Source organism: Lathyrus oleraceus, chromosome 1 (assembly GCF_024323335.1).
Source record: "Lathyrus oleraceus cultivar Zhongwan6 chromosome 1, CAAS_Psat_ZW6_1.0, whole genome shotgun sequence".
NCBI lineage: Eukaryota > Viridiplantae > Streptophyta > Magnoliopsida > Fabales > Fabaceae > Lathyrus > Lathyrus oleraceus.
The window spans coordinates 235,596,777-235,615,096 of record NC_066579.1 but is presented as its reverse complement, the minus strand read 5'-3'; the positions used below and the strand labels follow the sequence as shown (position 1 = coordinate 235,615,096).

Genomic DNA, 18,320 nt, shown 5'->3' with positions numbered 1-18,320 from the left:
TTCCCTTAAAAAAATGTAACTTCATACAATTTCCCCCAAAATACTACACCCATCCCCAAAACTTATGGCAATTTTTTTACACTGAACTATTAATCTCTCAAATCCACAAATATTTTTTACAGAAGCCGATTAGGCAACAAAATGAAACCCATTGTATTTTAAGGTCAAATATTGTTTAATCTCTCAAAACCACTATACTTTTTTACAACTTTATGGAAGTGCATTCTTTTTTAAAAAAATAAAAATATATGGTATTTTCGAGTTTCCATAAGTGTTGGATGCACCCTTTAATGAGACTTCAACCAAATTCCACAAAATATTAAATTTGTCCACTTAAACATTATCCCGTCAACAAAATTGACTTCTAAATAAAGTTGGAGGTTAAAACTCAAGAAATATTGAAATCGCAAGAACAATTTTAAATTAGGGTTTAAACTTCATTTTCTTTCAAATATGACGACTAAAATTATGAAGACATGTAAAGCTATATTGTCAATCAAAAGTCATAAATCTTTGACGTCCTAAAACCAGTCATTAATGTTTAAGCCAAAACTAAAAAACTAATAATAATAATTAAAATTGTCCATCTTAATGATATCAACCAAATTATCACAGGATGAAAAGAAATTATCCTACACAGATTTGTTATATATCTCTTTCTAATTCAATGTTAGTGTCTAAAACTGCATGTGGTACAGATAAAATGAAATGACACATGCCCATTAAAATCATGACAGTGAAGCTTACAGAGGACAACAGGACCAAATTAAATTCCTTTTCTAGAAATACAAATAGAGCACAAGCACTTGCAAATAGAGCACAAGCACTTGTACAACAAAATCTAAAGCAAATAAAACTGTGAAGAGAGATAATCGCGAATTTTATAGTAATCTTCGCAAAGGGGACCTTCAATAATAATTTGCTGAGTACCAGAACCAGCACCCTGTTTTAAAATATATATATATATATATATATATATATAATGGATCAGAATCTTTTTAGGAAAACTGGATATAATCGCAGCTTAATTTTGCAAAAGTCGTTTTCCCAGGAAAAATGTAAAATTCACAGATGTTCAGAAGATTAACTTACCTTCTGAGTTGCATCCCCAACCTTCCGAACAGTTACGTATTCACCGCAACGCAAAGCCCCGCCAGCAAACTCCACCTACAAAAATTATCATGTCATGATACATACTTCTATAAAGTAGATAATATTCTGCGTAGCACTATTTTATTGAGTCAAGTTCAGTTTCAAAAGACATGGTATCCAGCACTTTCACCCATGAGGATTACAACCGTGGTCATCAGTATCTAACAATACATGAATTGTACCATGATTTGATACAAAACTGAACTCAATAGATATGAATGCCTAGTGTGTATCTATTTTGCACATGAATCTCACTTGAATCTCGTTTTATTATGATCAATCCGGATTCACTATGATGAAGCATAATTCATTCTAATGAATCATAACCTAAACTGTGTAGCCAACCTCTTGTTTGTATAACCAGACTCGATTTTTTTCTCATTTGATCTATAACTTGAAATTGAATTATTTTATGGTTCATATATAATATATCAGCCTATAGTTTTGCTGTGTCCCTTGATTTTACTTTCAAATGTCATTTTTATTAGTGGTGTGTCTTCCGGTTCACAAAAAGATTTGATTCACAAACCAAAAAATAGTTCTTCCCATTCATATATTTTATAACCATGACTACAACTACCAGCATGTTAATGTTAGGGAAATGAAGTAGAAATCACTCCATTTACCAAGAAAAAATTGGTGGACAAAAGGAACCAGTGAGTTAGTATTGAGCCTAAAACTGAAGAATTACCGGAATGCCTTTGGTTGAGAGAAACTGCTTGAAATCTGCCAATTTCAAATCACCAACAAGAACAGATTTATGCGGACAAGGTGCGCCAGAAATGGGGAGAAGCGAAAGCATATCATTCTCTGTCTTCCCTACTTCAGCATCAACCCAAGCTATTTCATATTCTCCCAGCTGCAGTTGAATTTATATTTATTATTGTTCAACATGATAAATTCCCTATCTAACATGATAAAGTTTGGTTGTTATTGTTATTCAACATTGTAAATGGCAGACAGTTATATAACATGAAAAAGTTCATGCGTATACTATATACCTTTTTGAAGAGTACATTACTCATTAACTTCTCAGATAGTTGAACCTATAATCAGAAAAGCAAAGCATAATTAATTTTGACATATCGGACAATTTTTCAATAAATGAACAAAATGATGTCATTGTACCTTATAAGCACATAAATCAGAGGTTACATCAATAGTCTCTTCAATTTGGGGGGCATAAACATGAGGACATACATTCTTCAGGCAGTGCTGCTTCAGATGGTCTGTAGCTTCAGCAGATCCATGCACCAAAACCTTCGGGGGAAAATAGTGAAATTCATCATTATGCATGATACTAAAAACAAAGAAAATGATACAATGAAAATATCATAAATCGGTTTAGCAGGACAAAACACACGGATTGTTCAGAATGGAGCTGCCAATACCAAAAATGCTATATCCAGATGGCTGCTATAACGAAGAACATGAATACTTATACTACACAATTATATATGAGAAAATAAATTTAAATAAACTATTCCTCAAAATTAAATACTAGATAATTAATAGGAATGTGACTAGAAATGAATAAAAGTTGATAGAACTTATAGATAAGAATAGAAAACATTGCATGTGTAAACAGAGATTAAAGGCGATGAGGGGGAAAAAGGCGCAAATTAGAGAAATACAAACATTGAAGTGTGAAAAAAAAACACAGCTCAAAAAAGATGCAAGCAGACAAACAAACAAAGACTTATGTGCATAGTTATCAATAGTGTGCATGCATAATTGTCACAACTTAAGCTTTTGACAACACATAAACCCATAGTAATCAATAGCGAGAATATGAATACAGCTCTGTACTTTAAGTAGGACCTTCAATCTTGCAAAAAAAATTCATTACAGTGCCTTTATAAATCATAACCCTAGTTAGCTAAATTCCTAAGTACTTGCCCCTACTGAAAAGTGTATCCAAGTGGTCAAAATATTCTTCTACTAAAATATTGCACTAGTGTTGTCAAATAGCGGCTATATGGTAGTGGAATTTTAACAAACTGCTATTGTTCTGCGATATGCGATTTAGTACAAAGTGTTGTCAAAAATAGTGTTATGGTACCACTGAAGAACCGTAGTTTAGAGGAGGAATTTTTGAACAAACTACTATTTTTCTCAATTCGTGATTAACAGCACTTTTTTGCATATTAATTAAAAATCAAAATAAGTTATTCTCAATATCATAGGGTTTTTAATGGTGGAAAAATATGGCAACCTATGAGTTTTGCTCTATTCCCCAAATACAAGTACTTCATAGAAAATTTATTATGTAGTCGTGTTAATTGAGTTGATCCGTACCAGCTTAAGAGGAGCCACATGGGAGAGAATGTTCTTAATTGATCTTCCATCTGAACGACCTTCAAAATCCATGTAAACCAGCAAACACCTGACTTGGACCTGGACAACAACAAAGTTATTATATCTTAAGAACTGCAGTTGGGCCTAACTTATAGAAGTAGAGTAATCATATCTTAGAAAACACCATCATAAGTTGATTTGGCACATTTAAGATTCATAGAAGTAGATTAATAAATACTTAAGTTATTATATCTTAAGGGTGGTTAGGCCTAACTCAATCTTACAAAACCGGCTAATAAGTTGAGGATTTCCCTCACTTTTAAACATATATTGAGACTATTGAAAAAAATAGGTAAAAGCTGTTATATTTTATTCGTCAGCCTTAGGCTGGTTTATATAGTGAAGATACAATTATTACAATTTATTTTCTCCTTAATGGAGAATAAAGAAAAATAAAGGTAGTATTAAAAACAATAATAAAACCGGAAATAATATATTTTTCAACACTCCCCTCAAGTTGGTGCATAGATATCTATCATGTCCAACTTGTCAATCAAATACCCAAAAGTAGGTATTGTCAAACTTTTGGTCAGGATATCCGCAGTTTGTTGACTTGAAGTCACGAAGGGTAGACATATGATTCCCGCATCTAACTTCTCCTTTATGAAGTGTCGATCAATCTCGATATGCTTGGTCTGTCATGTTGAACTGGATTCTGAGCTATGCTAATAGCAGCTTTACTGTCAAAGTACAATTTCAATGGAAGCTCAATTTTCATCTTAAGTTCTTCTAGGACTCTAAGGATCCATAATCCTTCACAAATACCTTGAGACATAGCTCTAAACTCGGCCTCTGCACTACTCCTTGCTACAACTCCTTGTTTCTTGCTCCTCCATGTCACAAGATTACCCCAAACATAGGTACAATATCCAGAGGTTGATCTTCTATCTGTGACTGAACCTGCCCAATCGGCATCGGTGAAGATAGACACATTTTTTTCACTAGTCTTCTTAAAAAATAATCCTTTTCCAGGATTTTCCTTCACATATCTCAGTATCCTATAGACTACCTCAAGATGTTCCTCGAAAGGAGAATGCAAAAATTGACTCACTACACTAACTGAGAAAGCAATATTAGGTCGGGTGTGTGACAAATAAATCAGTTTCCCAACCAATCTCTGATATCTCCCAGTATCAACAGAAACATTACCTTCTCCCCAAAGTTTAGCATTAGGATCCATAGGGGTATCTGCAAGACGACATCCACTCATTTCTGTTTCTTTCAACAAGTCTATAATATAATGTTTTTCTGTTGTGAAACCACAATACCATTTTTTGACCGAGCAACCTCCATACCTAAAAAATATCTCATGAATCCCAGATCCTTGATTTCAAAGTCTACTGCCAATTTCTCTTTTACTCTTGTCATTTCCACTGTATCATCTCCAGTAAGGACAATATCATCAACATAAACAATCAGGACAGCAACTTTCCCATCGTGGGAGAATTTTGTGAACAAGGTGTGGTCAGCCTATTCTTGGATGTAACCTTGTTTCTTCATGGACTGAGTGAAGTTTTCAAACCAAGCTATAGGGGACTGCTTTAATCCATACAAAGACTTATTTAGTTTGCACACATTTGATCCAAATTTGTTTTCAAAGCAAGGAGGAATGTCCATATATATTTCTTCTTCTAGATCGCCATTAAGAAAGGCATTCTTAACATCTAACTGATACAAAGGTCAATCCATGTTAACAGTAAGAGACAAAAGAATTCTGACAGTGTTCAATTTTGCAACAGGAGCAAATGTCTCTGAGTAATCTATACCATAGGTCTGAGTAAAGCCTTTAGCCACCAAGCGAGCCTTTTTACCTTTCAATTGACCCATCTGAATTATACTTCACAGTAAACACCCATTTGCATCCAACTGTCTTCTTGCCATCTGGTAGTGACGTAACACTCCAAGTTTTGTTCTTTTCTAGAGCTTTCATTTCCTCAAGTACAACTTCCCTCCACTTTGGAATTTCTAGAGCAACTTGTACACCTTTTGGAATTTCTACACTAGACAATTTTGAAGTGAAGGCAGACATAGATGAAGACAAATTTGAATATGATATAAAATTGGACATTGGATGTTTAGTGCAAGATCTGACAGGTTTTCTAATGGCAACATGATTATCTATATCAGGATACAAAATACGACTCTCAGAAACAGAGATAGACTTACCTTTTCTTTTGTTAGGAAATTGATCATTCCCCAGTTCAGATTCCTAGCAGTGTTGAGATGTGGACTTGTCCTTTCCTTTATGGTGCTTTTTCACAAAAACCTTTCCTTTCCAAGTCCGGTTTCCTAATTCAAATTTGTTTTGTTGAAGTGACTCATTATTTTGTGGCATTTCAATTAGATCATCATTATCATCGTTTTCAAGATTCTTATTGTTTTCTACAAGAGAAAATGTAGGCTCGGACTCACAAGGTTCCTTACTCATGACAGGAGTAGGATCAGATAAAGAATCGTGGTCATTTTCTGTTGGTGCAGATGTAAAAAACTCAGAATTTTGTGATATTGGTAAAGATAAGTTATTTAAAAAACCCATGTCCTCAATTTGAAACGAGTCTTCGTTTATCTCCCCCCCTTGAAGATGAGTGTCATCAAAAAAATGTTTATTTTCAAAGAATGTAACATCCATAGTGACAAACATTTTCTTATTTTTTGGATCAAAACATTTATATCCTTTTTGGGTTTGGGAGTATCCAACAAAGACACATTTTATAGCACGTGGCTCAAGTTTTCCAACATTTTTATGTTCATGAACAAAGGTTGTGCAACCAAAGATTTTTAAACTCAAATCAGTTAAAACACGAGTACTAGGAAAACATTCTTTGAAGGCGTTAATAAAAGTTTGAAATTTGAGAATTTTTGAGGACATTCTGTTAATTAAATACGCAGCTGTTAAAACAGCTTCGTCCCACAAATAATTTGGTACTTTATTTGAAAAAAGTAGAGCTCTAGGAACCTCTAGTAAATGTCTATTTTTCCTTTCGGCCACTCCATTTTGTTGAGGAGTATTAGGACATGAACTTTGATGTACAATCCCATTTTTTAGAAAAAAATCACCCAGGATAGTGTTAAAATATTCTTTGCCATTATCACTTCTAAAGATTTGGATATTTGTTTGAAATTGGTTCTGCACCATTAAAACAAAATTCTTTACAGCCTGACAAACATCTAATTTCCCCTTTAACAAGTACACCCAACATACTCTTGTATGGTCGTCTATAAATGTGATAAACCATTTTTTGAGAGAGAGTGTACTTGTACGGTTAGGGCCCCAAACATCATTGTGTATAATAGAAAAAGGTTTTGATGGTTTATAAGGTTGTATTGAAAATTAGGAACAATGATGCTTTGCAAATTCACATGCTTCACATTTAAACGAAGAAAAGTTTTTATTGTGAAATATCTTAGGAAACAAGTGTTTTAAGTAACGAAAACTAGGATGACCTAATCTTAAATGTCATACCGTAATGTTGTCATCTTTATTATTCAAAACAGAAAAAGACTCAGGACAGGAACTTGCCCTTTTTGAAGGTAGTTATGATGCAGATCCAATGTCAAGGTAGAAGAGCCCCCCACTCTCCTTAGCACTGCCAATCATCTTCCCTGAGTTCAAATCCTAAAAGACACAGTGAGATCGGAAAAAATTAGTTTGACAATTTATATCTTGGGCTAATTTACTCAAGGATATTAAATTACAAGATAAATTTGGAACATGAAAGACATTTTTAAGAGTTAACATTTGAGACAACACAATTGACCTTTTACCTGCAATGGCTGAAAAAGAGCCATCTGCCATTTTTATTTTTTGATTACATGCACATGGACTATATGAAGAGAACAAAGTAGATTCACCTGTCATGTGATCGGAGGTACCTGAATCTACTATCCAAGTATGATTGGGACTGACACTAAGAAATGCAGAATTACATTTTGCTCCTATAGAGCAAGAAGGGGTTGGAGACTCGAGGAGTTTATACAGTCTGTCTAGTTGCTCCGTAGTGAGTGGAAACTGAGACTAAGGAGGTTGCTGCCCTTGATCAGAAATACTAGCCTAAAATGCACGACCATTTTTCTTCTTCCAGTTAGGAGGTTTGCCTTTGAGCTTCCAACAAGTTTCATGTGTATGTCATTCGCGTTTGTAGTGATCACACCAAAGAACTTTGTCTGATCTTCTTCCCTCGTCAAGGTCCTAGTTCGTACGCCGTTTCCGAGACCGACGCCCGACTCAGGTTGCGGTTGTTCGTCATGGTTGTATCCAGTGTAGGCCTGTGATGGGGAAGGCCACCTGTTGTTGTTATTCCCCATAGGAGGCTAAACGGGTATGTGAATCTGGTCGGGTAAGAAAGCGGATCGAACAAAAATATATTGAGGAAAGCTTTATGGTAACCCCTAACCCAACAAAAATAGGTTGAGGAAAGATTTATGGTAATCCCTAACTCAGTGCTCTTAACTCAATAACAATAGGTTGAGGAAAGCTTTACAGTAACCCCTAAGTCAGTGCTCTTGATACCATATTGAAAAAAAATAGGTAAAAACTGGTTTATAATTATTACAATTGATTTTCTCCTTAATGGAGAATAAAGAAAAATAAAGGTAGTATTAAAGGTAACAATAAAACCGAAAATAATATATTTTCCAACAATATTTTTCTAGATGTTTCTGGATTTTTATTCTTCGCCGCCGCGCTATACACACATTAGATGACAGTAGATTTCTTGAAGGTACTGACTTGTCTTTGGATAAGTCAGGTTTAGACACTGATTTTCTCAACGTGGAGTGACTATGATATGATTTGTATCATTTTGTTTTGGTGGATTTATGTTTTTTTCGTTGATTGAAAATATTAAGTTTAAATAAACATAAATTTTGCTTATCATTTAAAACTCTATAAATTTTGTGCTCATAAATTGCATTATTATATTAATATATAAAATATATATAACCGTGACTGTGTCCTATGTTTTTTACATTGGTGGAGTCCTCGTGTCCCGTGTCCGAGTCCGGACTTCATAGGTAACCATTGTGTTTGAAAAGTCTTCACATGATAAATAAATTCATCATATTCCATCTATTAAAATGTGATAACTCAGAACAGAAAAATGATATAAACACTAATGCAACATGTATCGGTGAAATAGACATTTATATTGAAAGTAGGAGGTCACGAGGTTTATATTTTTAAAAGGAAACTTACATTGTTTGCTGTCTGATCCATGTCTTCCTCCTTAATTACATAATCATCTGGATTTATGACTTCACCAAAATCATCCCATTCTGATGCAACAGGGAAACATTGGGGCAACACTGGTTGAAGGAGGGACAAATCCATCAATAAATACATCTTTGTATCCTCCATTTTTTGCAACAGCCACTGCAGATGTAAATTAAACAACTTAAGGGATTTAAAGAAACAGTGCAAAATAAATAAATAAAATCCAAAGCATTTTCGGGAGATGCATTATATATAAAACATGATTATAATATACAAATTGCATTGTCCTAGAATTATGGTTACACAATTTTACAAATATTCATGAGCCAAAATGACTGTTAAAACAAAAAAATTATTATGATAAGAGGAAACGCATGCGGATGATTCTAAATGCCTAAGTGAATGCATAGCATCAAGGCCGGCCCAATCAATTCAGAGACCCTGTTCTAATTTTAAAAATGGGCCTAAATATATATATATATATATATATATATATAATTTTAAGAGGAAACGCATGCGGATGATTCTAAATGCCTAAGTGAATGCATAGCATCAAGGCCGGCCCAATCAATTCAGAGACCCTGTTCTAATTTTAAAAATGGGCCTAAATATATATATATATATATATATATATATATATATATATATATATATATATATATATATATATATATATAATTTTAATGATTAAAAATGACAAACAAAAGATAAAATTATATATTAACCAAATGAGTAATATATGCAGTATACTAGTATCCCATTTCACCCTAAAATTTTATTTATTTATATATTATAATTTTATAAAGAATACAAGTTACCCCTCGTTTCCACCCTAAAATCTAAAATCTAAAATCTAAAATCAATATTGATACAGGAACTAAAATAGGATTTCACCCTAAAATTTAAAATAAATCTAAAATTACTATTTTTTCTACCTTCAAAATCAAATAATCACAATAAAAATAAATGGAAAGTAACTAATTGAATAAACTAACCTGATAAAAGAGAGGATTGAAAAGGAAAAATCAGATTTTTTTTCTGGTTCCAAACAGCTCTAACAGAGAAAGAGAGAAGAGAATAACGTTTGAGAGGAGAGAGAAGTGAGAACGTGTGAGAAAGGAGAAAAAAAACGTTTGGTTTCCAAATATCCTATTTTTCAGCATTTAATATTTTATTTATTATATGTGATACAAAAATATTTTTATTTATTAATTTTTTTATATTCACTAATAATAGTTAATTTGAGCCCCACAAAAAGTGAGGCCCTGTGCTACTGCACAGCTTGCACAGGAAAAGAACTGCACAGCTTGCACAGGAAAAGAACCGGCCCTGCATGAAAACAACACCAAATTTGATGCGAATCTGGATTACAAAAGCGGTAAATCGGAGAAAAATATATCAATAATGAAAATAAAAGAGTGTATTATTTCTGAAAGTGAAACATAACTTGAAAAGGATGAACATCCTAGTGCCCCCAGAGCCAAATTCCTACACAGAACAATATTCAAAAGAGCCAAGCCCCACATCCTAATGTCCATATCTAACCCAAATCAAGTTCCAAAGATACTATTCCTCTCTCCTCCGGTCACTATATAACTCTACCCGTGTGACTTCTCTCACACTCTCGGCCATGTGGATAGTCCCAGCAAATGCACTCTGATCTTTCCTATACCTTCTAGTTCTAGCATAAATCTGATGGATACTGGACTAGGGGTTTGCTACTGTGCTAACAGCCCATTGGCCCACATTTCTCATATGGGATTCGGATTCCTGACAAATATTGTCATATCTTGTAGTTAAAGCAAAACAAGAAAAGGGAAACACTTCTGAAGATTAGCTCCAATATACTTTAATTTATATAATTCATACCTTCTGGCAATGGTTGACTATTGCCGGTATCAATGACCATAGGGTCAGTAGTAGTATTATCAGCCCCTTGAGAGGCTTTCAACTCTTCCTCTTTTATAAGACTAGCTTTTAAAGCTTCTTCTTTCTTTATTCGGTTTTGCTCTCCCTCATATGCAATTAGCTCTTCGCCAACCAAAGGAACCCGTTCAGACACAGTAACTTTGACAGCTTTTGGAGGTGGATCAGCCTGAAGCATCCGAGCTAGCGTGCCAAACTATGCATTGAAACATTTGAGGAACATTTGAAACATAAAAATTGTCGGATCACTAAAGAAATTATTTAATTGATTTGCATTGACATTGTAATTATCTTTTACATTGCCAATCAATAATAATTGTTGGATCACAAAATATTTTAATGTATCTACCTAAAAAAAATTATACAAAACATGATTTGTCTATACTTCATTGTATCAAAATTAATCCTTTAAAGAAAATACATCACAAACAAAAATAAGTGGCAACCTATTGATCCTTTTTCCATTCTCACTGCCCGGAAAAAAATTAAACAAAACTCTCAAGCATCATTTGCATAAATATATAGCATTTCTTTTATCAAAAAAATTGAAATATTAATCAGGGCTACTGGGATAAAAGATACAGTGTACTAAAAGTCAAAACACGGATAATAAAAATGAAAAATATGGGAAATAGGAAGATTTGAGCGATCGAGTGATTGAAAAGAGTGTTCGTTAGATTCAGAAGAGTGCATTATTGGGAGTTGTTAGTATGTTATGTTAGTAGCCAGAGTTTGAACTTTGGACCTGCTACTCTTAACTCTTCCGGATGTCCCAGCTCAAGGCCTCAACCACGTGAGCAACACAGTGGGGCCAAATGTATAAGGAGTTAGTTGTTTATTTAGTTGAGTAATCTCTAACCCTAGAGTATTTTGTTGTAAGCACTCTTGCTTCCCTGCCCTCTGGGTTCCCTTATACTAGGGTAGGAGTTTTTCCAATGAAACTCTATCACAAGAATACTAAAACACATAGATACATGAGAAATATTTTTTTCTAAGGAGTATAGTATACCTGGCCTCTTTCAGTAAAAAGCACAAGATTTTTGACATTATTTCCCCAATCAACAAATATATCGTGTGAAAAACCTGCTTCCAAACTTGCCATGGATGCAAGAACAACCTATACAATATACATGTATCAGAATCAGTAAGGCAGGAGGTCTGATGAAAAAAAAATAAGCATACAAATTATTCAACCTTAGGACCTTCAGGAGCATTGTCAAGATCAGCCTTGTTAACCAGAAGTGTGATATTTCTGCAGGTAAACATTACAGTTTATTTTAAACACGAGATAAATATAGTAACTAAAATATGAGGATATTCACTACTTGTTTGATAAATAAGTAAGAAAGATCCTCTCGGTGTCCCAACTTGCAGGTTATTAAAGCTCATTTTTCACCCATGACTAAACAGAAACAAGAAACTAATAGTAATTGTAAGTTTGAAATGACAGGTAATAAGGAGGAATGGTAGCATTCCCAAGAATTGAAATATGAATATCTTAGTCCCAATATAAGTTAAGGGAGATGCCACTTACTTCAAAAGAAATATATTATCACGAGTTTGTTCAAAAGACTTTGCTATGGAATCACTCATCCACTCAAGGAAACTCTTCACATAATCAATAGTGCTGGATGCAACATATGTAAGAAAGTATATAGGATAGTTCAAGTTTTCATCCGCCCAATACTGCAAACACCAAGATCTGATGTCAACCCACGCACGTACATTCAGGAGAAAAAAAAGAAGAAGAAAGAAAGAATAAATGCAGAAATACATTCATGTACTAACCGATTCCAACATCAGAATGAGTTCCAATATTCGTCCAGCGGTGTCAACAGGTAGCAATACATTTCCACCTGCCCTTAGAGTCTTCTTTAAGATATCTAAATAACCAATAAGATGTATGATCAGAAAAGAAAGAAAACACAAATAGTCGAGACAGTTTTCCCATTTCGTGATCAAGATTTTTCAGGGCATGCATGCCCACGTTTTTTAATGTTCTTAACAGTAATTTGAGAAAACAAAAATTGAAAAAGTCCATCTTAGTTCTGTTCTGTCACAGAGCTACCCTTATATGATTTAAAAGTTAATTACCTCCAAATTCTTTGTCCTTTTGACGCCTGTAAGGCTGATTGTTCAAAGCATTATAAGCACCAGTTATTAGAACAGCTGGCCGCACAAAAGAACCTAGAACAGTTCCATTCAAATGCCTAATGAAAATTAGATTGATAAGTAGCTTCCTTTCTGTTTGCCAAGAATATATAAGATCAAATTTGGACAACGTAAGTTAAGGTTTACCTTTCTTTCCTGTGATTGAAATCAACAGCATATATGACGTCCTCACCATCCTTTGTAATTTTCCATATCGTGCCTCCCAAAAGATGTCCAGCAACATGTGGTGCAATCACAATTCCCTCTCCCTTGCCTAGTAGGAATTAAAATGCCATTGAAGGTAACAAATGCATAAAGTAAGGGGGCCTATTTCGAAATTGTTCAACAAGGTGGAATCGAAAGTGTATCAAAAGAATCAGAAAAGACCAAAGCAACATTAGTCCCTATTTCATAAAAATCCAACAACATTTTCTCATAAGTTTTTTACGCACTGACAATGCATAATTTAATTTCAAAGCAGCAATCATGTTATACATTTATATTATTCTAACTTTTAAGGCATTGATAAATACTCCCTCTTTGGTACTATTTATAAGAAAAAATTTACTTTTTCGATTCATTGAATAACCAATGTGTCTAGTCTATATACACTGCTTATTCAATGAATCTAAAAAGTAAACTTTTTTCATATAAATAGGACCAGGGTGTATTTCATATAGAGGAAACTGTTTAGATAACACAAACTATATGCAAAAATGTGATAATGGTGTTCTGGATTTTAAATTTTAAACTAGGAAGATACTTTGAATTAGTGGATTCATATATTTATAAAATTTATTACAAAGTTCCAAATAAAAATTAAATTCAAGACTGATTATAAATAAAGTTATTTTCAAATTTAATCATTCTAGCCTTGATAAAAAAAATCCAATGCTTACACAAATATTTCTTGGCACAAAACATAGATGGCATGGAAAGCTGTATCCATTCGGGGCCCTACCACTAATGATGAAGGGAAAAATATGTTTCCATCATGTGGCATGGTAAATAACCCCTTCAATATTGGTACTCTAGGAATCTACCCTCTATGGCTTCAATTTTGGAATATTAACCCTCTAAAACTACCCACGTGGGGCCAAGAACCCTTTTTAACTTGGTCTCCCTGATAATCGTTTTCCTCCAGGACTAACCTATGAGATATCCAAGGTAACAATGGATTTCGTAATGGTTTTCATGAAAAGAAAGCATGAGTAGAGAACTTAATTATGACGATTTTATCGGGATCAAGGGTTCAGAAAGTAATGTATATTTGTACACAGAGGGGAGGGGGGGAATATTATAGAGGTAAAAGAGTGAAACAAATGCATACCACCGCCTAAATATATCACCTCTAAATGCTTACCAGAGAGGTGATGATTCTGAGAGTATGTTAGCCTTGTTACTCTTTGGAAAGCAGAATCAATACCATCTAGAGTGAACAAATCAAATTCCGACACTTGCTGCAAGAGAATTAGATATATCAGTCAAACCACTTGGCTGAATAACATGTACATTTTCCAAAATTCTAAATCTGCAAGCTTACAGACGAGGACACCAGAACAACAAACCAGAATGTAATTTCACCTTTCTTGAGAGGAACTGGTCATACATAGTGAGAAGTCCCATTCTATAGACAGGCTCAGTTGAATAAACAGGAGCAGAGAGTCCAAGCTGCTCCATGGCATAGGGTAAGGCACCAAGGTGAAGTGTGTCAGGATGTGAAAGTAAAACGGCATCTATAGTTGACGCTACCCTACATGTTAGCCACACAACCTCAATAAGAAAACAAAACCAATAGAACCACAAACATATATATTAAACATCAATTCCTTTAACATCTGCACACAAAAAAAAATATTCTCCCTCCATCTACTTCTTGTGCCAACTGCAATTACGGTCGTAATATAATGGTTAAAGAGGTATTGGCAATAGCATCACGACGCATTTGTTTGTGTTGTACCTGGATATAAACATTTGCAGGGTAACCAGAACCACAATTTAAAACCTTCTCTGTGCCTAACAACAAACAATAAAGGGAGTAACCTGGATAGGGGTTGAAGGAGGGAAGAGTCAAAGTGGTCATTCCAACCACAGTCGATAAGGAAGTTGAAGCCATCAATGGAAACCAAGTAAGAGAGAGGGTTTTCATTGTACACTCCACAAAGTGGTTTTACTTGCACAGATGCTCCCATGTTGATGTCTCTTGCTTTCCACCTTGTGCATGTCAAAATGGAGGCCCAGAGCAAATCAAATTAGGAGATGAAAATAATAACAAAACTGTGATAAACATGTGAGATCATTAAGACATTAGAACAAACATGAGAAGAAGTTGACATAGTTTGAGATTCATTAAGACATTTGAACAAACAAGTGATATACGAAATGCTTAATTACATAATTTATCCGATAAATCCCTATTTCCCACTCTCAGCTTGATAAAGTGAACTTACAGGATGCTAAACTGTTGAAACAGCGAATCTCCGACGGCGACCGTGATTGAGTGTGGCTAGGGCTCAAGAATGGAATCGCAAATCTGCAAGATGAGAGCTCCCTCTTTCTTTGTCACTTCAGTACGCCGTTAAACGGAGGGAGCAGTGTTGAAGTGGGGTGGAGTGCAGTTTGACGGTTGCCCAGGGTCACAAACTCCGATTATTGAATTTATTTTTAGGAAAATAACCCATTTTGCAAGAAAATTCTCAAAATAACTCTGATTTCAAAAAAAATCTCAAACTACCCATTTGTAGGAGAAGCCGTCAATTGAATTGGAGATTTTTCTTAAAAATTGAATGGAGACGTCAATTGGATTGGCTAGGTAGGACAGGTGCCCTAGCCAATCCAATTGGCGTCTCAGTGTAAAATGCTATTTTTTTTTAAATGGTATACGTGATAGATAAATTTGATATATGACCAATTGATATTAATAAAATTTTCCGTTTACACAAAAAAACCTAATGGTGATGACCGGGATCACCTAATCGACCTCCGATCCCACATCCTCTATCTACCCTAACCCGTGGCCCTAACTCACGTTAATGATTCGGTACCGGTGTTTGAGCATCTGAGGGCCCATGAGCGTCACTACCAACTACAGGAGAAGGTCTGTTGAGGTAGTCAGACAAGTCAGCATAGTCTTCAGTATGCATCGATGGTGTACCATCGTAGCTGAGCTCATGACCCATACCAGAGAAGTTGGGATGTGGTTGACTCATTGATGGGCGACAGGGACGGTTGAAGGGAGACATGGATGTGAACGATGCGTCGAGGAAAGATTGGAAAGGTTGTTGGGGTGTTTGGTAGAGATAGGGTTGTTGGATGTTTTGGTTTTGTGAGGTTTGGGCTTCTTGGCTACGGTAGGAGGATGGGCGGTTGGTGTTGAATGATCCTTGGGTGTTCTGGCTCAGGCGACTTTGGTAGGGTGATGGGGTGGGTGCAAAGCGATGTTGAGTCTCAGGTTGATGGTCAATTTGTTGGTGGTGGTATGGGGTATGCTCTTGGTATTGGGGTTGGGTATATGGAATGTTTTGGTTGTATGTTTGTGTGTTGGTTGAACAGAACGTTTGACGGACAGGGAGTTGTGTGTATCCGGTCTGACACTGTTGTTGGGGGTTTGATGTTGAGGTGTCAGGTGTATAAGTCATCTGACGTGGGTCGTACAAGTACATATCCTCGGCGATGAACTGAAAACCAACTGATTTGTACCAAGCCATATAAATATGACTTGGTTTTTCTTCAGTTGGCATGACTGCGTCAGTTAACACATGGTCATGACGGTGCTTCCATTTGCGACACTTTGATCTTGCGAAGCTTTGCCATGGATTGAAGTTCCATTGGTCGTTAACTTTGCGCATATGCCATTCTCCTAGGCTAGCTAGGGGATCTGGGATATTTTGGGGCATACCAAATTGCAGCTTCACACGATCACTATTGTGCATCTCCACTGTTGTGAACCGTATTATCGGTGTGCATGCAGTCCATACGGTCGCGTCTTCAGCATTGATTTGATGGTCATGATCCAAATTAAGGTATGGACGTCAAATAAACTGAAATGTAAAAGAAGATTGGATTATAGTCAAGGTAGAAGAAGTTAACAAAATATAACGAAATAATTAAGTTATTTTCCTTACGTTTGTCGGTCGAAGGTGATCCAACAGGTTGCGATACTGAGTAATACAATGTCTTGGACATCTGTTGTAACTCATACCACGTGCAGACCATCTACACGAAAAAGTCAAAAAATATTAGTTAGAGGTAATAATCTTTAAAGAAGTAAGTAAAGATATAGCAATTTAAACAACTTACTTTTGTGCATACGGAGATATGAAAGGGTTGTTGTTGACGGGTGCTAAGGACGGTAGTCTTGACCAACCTCATGCTTGTAGCAAAACAGCACATCTAGAAAATGTAAATGTGTCTTTGTGTGAGTTCTTGCACAAGGAGCTATAGAGATAGGCTAGACAAGCAGATCTCCAACTGTAACTTCTTATTCTATCTACATGTCTAAGTAAAGGTAAATACATAATATGCATGCTAGAACCACTACCTTCGGGAAATAAAAACGAGTCAATTAACAGCATAATATAACACCTAGTTTTTATTATTCGAGCATCTTCGGTAGAATGCTCATCTAAGTATAAACTATTATAGTACGACTTAAGGCGTGAAAGTAGTATACCTTGACCTCTTGCGTTATCATCTAACAAATCAGTCTCCAAGAGATCCATGCAAATTGAATTCGCATAGCTGGTTTTACCATTAACAGCCTTACCTTCAATGGGTAGTCCCAAAAGCATGTAGACGTCTTCTAACGTAATGGTACACTCACCAGTTGGGAACCAAAATGTGTGTGTCTCTGGTCTCCATCTTTCGCATAAAGCTAGAATGAATTTGTTATCTATGGACCAAGATAAAATCTTGCTTATATGACCAAAACCGACGAGTTCAACATAAGGTTGAATCATCGGGTCCATATGGACATATTCGTGGACCCGAGTTCGGAACCTTGATATATCCTATAAAAGAAAGAACAAAAAACTTGACTAAGTTGGTATGTTAAAATAAAAGGGGGTTGGTGAAGATGAAAGATAAAAAGTTAACAAAAGAAAAACTTATATATATTGCGATGTTTGCAACCGTTCCTCTATGTGATTCGCCTGTTGTGAGGATAGACATTTTGTCGGGGGGTTGGTGTAGATGAAATTACAAGAAGTTGTTGCAGATGAAATTGTAGAAGAAGTAGTGAGAGTGATGGTGTGGAAGAAGTGTTGATGGAGTGGATGTATTTATAGGAAAATGGATGGGAGCATGAAAAGTTGTGCTTGCATGGTGTCTCCACTTGAATTGGCGACCATGTACAACCTTTAAGAGGGGTCGTCATTCAAATTGGCACCACCATATGGACATGCATGCAAGACCTAGGTCTGGTTTCTTGGTTTCGAGGTCTGAATGCATGCTTTGACAAGGTGTCTCCACTTGAATTGACGCCCATGTGCAAGGAATGAGTGGGGGCGCCAATTCATTTGGA

General features: G+C 35.4%; 1 pseudogene; it reads right to left on the bottom strand.

The window, feature by feature from the left end:
* Window positions 1-617: 617 nt before the first annotated feature.
* LOC127129163 (cleavage and polyadenylation specificity factor subunit 2-like) lies at window positions 618-15,503 on the bottom strand (annotated as a pseudogene).
* Between the last annotated feature and the right edge of the window lie 2,817 nt (window positions 15,504-18,320).